General features: G+C 46.1%; 1 pseudogene; it reads right to left on the minus strand.

The window, feature by feature from the left end:
- Positions 1–232: 232 nt before the first annotated feature.
- Positions 233–352, minus strand: LOC136660949 (5S ribosomal RNA; annotated as a pseudogene).
- Between the last annotated feature and the right edge of the window lie 7235 nt (positions 353–7587).

Consider the following 7587-nt stretch of genomic DNA (forward strand, 5'->3'; position numbering starts at 1 on the left):
TTGTGCCACTGGAACGTGTGCCTGATTCTAAGCTGGGAAATTGGATTTTGAAATGTCTTCCCACCTGTCTGCACAAACTAATCCCTTTACATAAACAGAAAGAAAGAACAAGGGTCTCCATTGAACAAGGACCTGAAATGGCTTTGAGAGGACAGAGGGGGAAAAGAGCAGTGGTCTTTTCCAAACTTTGAATCCTGGTTGGCAACCTTCAGTCTCCAAAGACTATGGTATAAGCCTACAGCACCCGGTATTCCTCGGCGGTCTCCCATCCAAGTACTAACCAGGCCTGACCCTGCTTAGCTTCTGAGATCAGATGAGATCAGGCATGTGCAGGGCTTGAATTGCTTTTCAAAAATACCTTTGCCTTAGAAATTCACTGTGTGATAATCACAATAGAAAAGGCTGGGTTTGCAACAGAGGCATCCTGATGGATTACGCCACCCAGTGCACAGCTTACCTTCTGCAGCTCAGTGACCCTGAAGTTCAGCGATTATATAGTGATGCCACCACATCACCCCTAACCTTCCGGGCTATCAGATTGCATTGATAACAGTGCAATAGCCCACCTCCCTTGGCTCTTGGCTCAACGATCTCCGACACTCCTCCGACACACCTCCGTTAGCCCTTGGCTCTACGATCTCCGACACTCTATCTCTCGATACTGAGCTAAACAAATGCATCGGTAAAGCAGCTACCACGTTTTCCAGACTCACAAAAAGAGTCCGGTCCAACAAGAAGCTGACGGAACATACCAAGATCCAGGTCTATAGAGCTTGCGTCCTGAGTACACTTCTGTACTGCAGCGAGTCATGGACTCTTCACTCACAACAGGAGAGGAAACAATGCTTTCCACATGCGCTGCCTCCGACGTATTCTCGGCATCACCTGGCAGGACAAAGTTCCAAACAACACAGTCCTGGAACGTGCTGGAATCCCTAGCATGTATGCACTACTGAAACAGAGACGCCTGCGTTGGCTCGGTCATGTTGTGAGAATGGATGATGGCCGGATCCCAAAGGATCTCCTCTATGGAGAACTCGTGCAAGGAAAGCGCCCTACAGGTAGACCACAGCTGCGATACAAGGACATCTGCAAGAGGGATCTGAAGGCCTTAGGAGTGGACCTCAACAAGTGGGAAACCCTGGCCTCTGAGCGGCCCACTTGGAGGCAGGCTGTGCAACATGGCCTTTCCCAGTTTGAAGAGACACTTGGCCAACAGTCTGAGGCTAAGAGGCAAAGAAGGAAGGCCCATAGCCAGGGAGACAGACCAGGGACAGACTGCACTTGCTCCCGTTGTGGAAGGGATTGTCACTCCCGAATCGGCCTTTTCAGCCACACTAGACACTGTTCCAGAACCACCTTTCAGAGCGCGATACCATAGTCTCTCAAGACTGAAGGTTGCCAACTACTACTAGCCCACCTCCAAATCACCTCTATTTGGCTATCTTCAGGCTTTATGTTCTCACAGCTGAGAAACACTGAAGTAGGCCTTTCTTAACCCCATTATCCTATCTGTAATAAAGATGTAGAATGTGTTTAGAATATTCTTCTAAACTTCTTGCTCAATCAAATGTACCTGCCTGCTTTCTGATCTCTAAATCAAATCTTGTTGCTGGCCGGCACGCTGTTTGCCTGCTAACAAAGTAGAATTTCACAAGACCACCTGTAGGCCTTTAAAGAAAGAATGAAAGAAATGAATCAATATACTAAAGAACGTGCATCATTTAGATTCACAAGTCAACAACAGACCCCAGCAAGCATAATGAAAAGTCTATTTTTGAAGCCATAACTCATCCTTATGACGGTAAGCATGTGTCACGTGGCCACCTACATGAGAAGACAACGTGGGATATCTCTACTAGAGATGAGTGAATTTCCTATTGTTCTATTTAGCCATAGTCGAAATGACTGCTGTTGACTTTGCCAAAAGAGTTTCATGCCACATGAACAGCCGACCCTTAGCATCAATATTTCAACTGGCACTGAAAGTTACCTAAGTGAAGTCTGCTTAGTGTTCTATCATTCATCTATGAGATGGTACAGCAATTATTTACTTCAGTGGATCTCAGATTGTGGGTCGTGGCCCAATTTTTGGTGGGTCACGAAACTGACAAGCTGATCTTTGACAAGGAAAATATCTCAAGCCCTATGGAAATGGAAACAAAGCACCACGTGCTTGTTTATGCATGAGTAGGCAAATGTGCCTTGGTCCACTTTGAACAGCAGGCCAAGGGAAGGCAACACCACCAGAATGGTCCTGATCTGATGCATGTGGAGCACAACAAATGCTCCAGAAGGTAGTCCGTCCGTCCATCCCCCCACCATAGTAAAAAAGGACAAAAACAGAGACTTGAGTTGCTGGGAAAGTGAAACCAGATCTTAAAGTCTCATACAGCTAGGTGGGTCCAGATAAAGTGTCATTTCTAAAAGTGGGTTCCAGTATTAAAAGGTTAGGGAACCACTGATTTATGACATTTATAAATATAGTAGTCCAGTGGTTTCCAAACATTTTAGCACTGGGATCCACTTTTCAAAATGGCACCCTATCAGGACCCACCTAGCTTTATGAGACTTTCAAAAAAGTGTTACATTATCAGCAGCTCAAGCCTCTTTTATCCTTTTTATTATGCCTTCTGGGGTGTTTGCTGAGCTCCACATTCATCTGATCAGGACCATTCTGGTGGCCTTGCATTCCCCTTCACCTGACCTTCGAGAAGAGCCAAGGTACATTTGCTTACTCATGAGTAAACACACACATGTGCTTCAGTTTTTCTTTCCATAGGGCTCGATACATTTGTCAGCTTGGAGGAGGGGACTTCCTTCTCGAGTATTTTTTGGGGCCTGTGATCATTGGATAGGAACCAATCTGGTGACGTGGCATTCCTCTTGGCCTGCCCTTTGAAACGGATATATTTGCCTACTTATGAGTAAACATGCAGTGTGGCTCAGTTTCACTTTCCATAGGGCTCAATACATTTTTCTCATCAGTGATCAGCTTGTCAGTTTCAGTTTCATGACCCACCAACAATCAGGTCATGACCCACAGTTTGGAAAACACTGCAGTAGTCCATCTTCCTTGGAACTCAGGGTAGTACATGTTGTTCTCTCCCCTTTATGTCCTCACAAACATTCTGTTAGTTGGTTAGATTGGAAGATGCTTCCAGGCCCAGGGTCATACACAAAGCTTCATGGTCGAGTGGGAATTAAACTCAGGTCTCCTAGTTCCTTGCATTGAAACTTGGGAAGAGGCTGTCAGTTTGTTGTCATTGTTCTGGCCTAGATGGGTCCTACTTAATATAAGACAGCTCCTGATCATCGTCTTCTGCTCCTCATATCCCCAATCCTTAGCATACTTCTGGTGGCCTGTTCCTTAGGCCAAGCTATTTCTCTCTTTTAAATAATGCCAAATATATTCTCAGAGTACTTTGGAGTTGTGCCTTATGAATGGCTGACATTGAACTCCCCAAGTTTCACTGTGGGATTGTCTGACCTGCATTTCCATCAGTCACATTGAAAGCACCCTTCATGCCCCAACCATACAGAATGAGGCTAAGGAGTTCTCGGAATATACACTCGCAGGCTTACAGTAAATCTTTGGCAAGGGTGGGATGTCAGGAGGAAATGTAAAGAATTTGCGGCACGCGCATTCGAATTTAAGAAAATGCACATTACTTGCTTACCACGAATCTAATGTGTGCATTTGTCTGTCCAGGGTGGATTAATGCCTCTGCAGCTATTTATATATATTTTCAAGGTTTAATGGAAACAGCAAAAAGGAGGGAAGGAGAAGACACTGCGTTCAAAATCAATACCACTTTGAATCAGTTTGTGCTTACCTGGAATGTGGTTGGGCTTGCCATGATCTATGTTGCCTGCCATTAATTACCCTCTTGAAATCCAAAAGCTTTTGGTAAATTTTTGGCTGTCAATTTGGGGAATGCAAATCTTTCTGCATGGCACCCTTTGCTTAAGAAACGACCTTATTCTGAGTTAAACTGCAAGTGCATCTAGCTGAGTATTCTCTACAGCAGAGGTTTTCAAACACTGTGGTGTTTCAAACATTTGTGGTGTGCCACAAATGGTCTGCAAGCATGTCATGGGAGTTCGGGGGAGGGTCATTTATTAGTAGGTCCATTGGGGGAGTTTGAGGGAGGGCAGAACCACTGTCATTCTTTCATCAGTTGTTGTTCAGATTGGGTGTGATTTTCCATGTAAGCTTTTCCGAAGGCAATTCATTTGTTATTTATATATCTTAATACTGGTTGTTTTTTTTTAAATGATAAAATATATCCTTAAAAAACTGGTGTTGTGCCTTGACAGTTGTGCAGCACAATCCTAAGCGGTGCAACCCGAGGCAAGGGGAAAACTTCCCCCTTGCCCTGTGTCGCATTGCACTGGCCCCAATGTGTCTACTCGGATCTGCACCACCTGACCAGGTGGTGCAGATCCGAGCAGAATGGAATGACCAGGGGCCGTTCTGCACTGCCCGGGAATGGGGTCAGGATCCAGCATAACCACTAGATCCTGGCTCCGCCTTCTGCTTTTCACCCACCACTGGGAACGCCCACTGCCCTTCTCCCCCTCCCTGAAATGACTCCTCTCCGCCTCCTCCCTGCCTCCTCCCCACACCTCCCAACCCCTGCTTCAGCCAAGCTCGACCAACACAAACTTACACCAGCTGGCCTGGATCCAGCACAGGGAAGCCAGCACAACTTGCACTGGCCTCCCCCAACTGCTGACACCCGCAGGTCAGCGCAAGTGACCTGTGCTGGACTAACCCAGGGATTAGAATTGCACCCTTAGTGCCTTATGAGTGTGCTGTGAGATGAAAAAGGTTGAAAATCCCTGGTCTACAAGGATGGCATCAGGGTCTGTGCAGTTGGGTGTTAGCCAAGGAACGGTGGCCATCAGATGCAGGGCTAACCCATTCATGAGGCCAACTGAGTCTTCTTGTCTCAGGCAGCTGTTGAGTGTGAGGAAGTGCCCAGTCTGCCTGTCTATGTATTTCAGCCACTTTCCTTCTCTGGGTTTGAAAAGGAAGAAGGGAACAGAAAGAATGTGTGGAGGAGAGCAGAGTGATGGGCTGGAGCATTAGTGCTGCCAAGTAAAGGATGGGCATCATTCGGCAATACAGGCACAGGTGCTGGGAGGACTTAGGCCAGCCCTGATCAGAGAATTCATCCGGACAGGCTCAGTACTATGGTAGCACGCAACATGCCATCAGAGGAAGGGCGGAATGCACCGGGAATGTGCAGAAACCCCCACACCCACCCCAAGTATGTTCATACACCTTATAGATACGAGGCAGGCTTCCCTTGAACATTCTTAGATGCTTTCGTTTGGAATGAACCCCGATATTTGATTGTCCCTTTTTTCTTCTTCAGAATATTGCTGCCATCTCTTAGCACTGATGATTCCCTGTTCTTGCTGGTGAAATGGCTAGGAGTGCAGCTTGAACGCTGCATAAGATGTGCAATCACAGGGGCCACCCCCCCTTCCCTATTATCTCCAAAGTCATCATATCTCTGAAGTTTAAATAACCACTTTTCCAGTGGGGCCATCTTTCTTGTCCTTCATTTGAAGCACCTCCGTGGCCGACTGAAGCAAGTTCAGTGAGGATCAACGAGTTAATCACTTGTTGGCTCAATGTGCCCAGCCACAAAGAAGTGGGATATGCTCACATCTGTTCAAGGACTTATTGCCTGAGCAATCCTTTTATGATGAGACACAATTAAATTGTGGGAAGAAGGTGATAATTTCTAGGAGAAAGTAAACAGAAATGGGCTATAATGGTTTATAAATTAGGATAGTTCATTCAGAGCTCATAGGTGAAAAATTAGAATGTGCTCCATGGCTCCTCCTTCCCCACTGAACTTTGATTTCTGGGCACTAATGAGAGATTTTGCATCCTCTGTTCCAGCTCCTCCGGGATCAGCTTACGCAAAGTAGAGTGGGCATGGCAGATCTCATAGTAAATGTGGATATTCCTGCTAAAGGGAAGCATACAAGGAATTACAAATGAAAGGAAAAGAGATCTGGGATGACTACAGCAGAATTTCTCAAGGTATTCCCACAACCTTTGCTTGCCACTGATTTCTACCTAATGCAAAATATTAAGGCACATTTGGGTGCAGCAACCATAACAAAGAGTTCCGTTCAGTGTTGGCACCAGATTCTAGGGAGGGGGCATGAGCAGAGCCCTGAACTGGGTCCCCTGTTGCTAAGTGACCCTTGCATGCTGCCAAACTTACCAGCAAGAGGAGTGACCAAAAGACTTGCCACATGACTGCAGGGGCCTCTGGGAAATTCTTTCCTCTGTAGATGAGCTGATAGATGGGAGCACAAGACGCTCTACTGACTTGACTACCTTAGCCACAAGTATTGGGAGGTGTTCAGGAATTATCCTGGCTGAGTCCCTGATCAGGACCTGCCTGCCCCAGCTACTTTTGGTCCTGTGGAACACTCAGTGCAAGACTTTGCCCCAGAACACTTTCCAACCAGTTGCCAGGCGCTAGCAGCACAGCAAGATCATTTGACACCCTGGGTCCATAAATTTTTGGCACTCTCCATGACAAAGGGGGAGTTAATAGTCATGTAAAGATAACAGTCATGTAACAGTCAGTATAGTTAGTCATGACATGAAATGAATAACAATAATGGCCAAGAAGAAGCGCAGACAGTGAACATTTTCTTCTATTGAATTTTATGGGGTGTGTGTTTGTGCATGAACTAACTTTTTAAGTTTGTATATCTATATTTGTATATTTATATATAACTTTGTAACTTCATATATACAATCATACTAATAAAGATGCTTCTCTTGCAGTCAGGGTCATCCCCCCCCCCCCGAAGCCTGGTACCACGGGCTGGGGGGGCCCGGCTATCCTCTTCGTAGACCACTGCCAAGCACTGTTGCAATCAGTCAGCAAGCCAGAAACCATGTTTTGAAGTGGGTTTGCCATGCAAGGAACATTGCCTATTGATTTTTCAATTTACAGGTTTGATAAGACTTGAGAAATGCTTTTGTTCTGAACCCTCCATATTTATTCGGGGTGGGGGGGCGGAAGGTGCCACTGCAAAACGAATAGCTTTCTGATGGTTCTTTTATGTCAGCAGTATTTTCTGAAGTTAATTGTGTTTTTCAGTCTCTGTGGAGGCCGCTTATTCTTTGCAACCAAGACTTTGCTCATTACAGTGTTTCTGGAAATACCGGGACATTTGTTGAAAGGGAAGAATGAGATTCCAAACATCCCATTCCTGTACTTGGGATCTGGTTGACTTCTCTGCCTTTGAGATTACCCTTGCAACAGGTTATGGAGTTTGTTTTGACATCCTGTTTAAAAGTCAATATTTCTGTTTCTGTAGTACCTTTCTCTTTCGTCACAGATAGCAAAAAGCTGGCAGCCCAATCCTGAGCTGCCCGGGGTGCGGGGCTGCAGCGGCACCGAAAATGACTGCCGCCACATCCTGTGCATTCTGGGCAACCACCAGCGGCTCCTTGAGAGAAGGCGACTTTTGTCCCTTTCCCCCAGGTAAAGAGAGTAGCCCTGCAATGGGGCTACTCGATTCACGATTAACAAAAAGGTC

This window comes from Tiliqua scincoides, chromosome 9 (genome assembly GCF_035046505.1).
Source record: "Tiliqua scincoides isolate rTilSci1 chromosome 9, rTilSci1.hap2, whole genome shotgun sequence".
Classification (NCBI taxonomy): Eukaryota; Metazoa; Chordata; class Lepidosauria; order Squamata; family Scincidae; genus Tiliqua; species Tiliqua scincoides.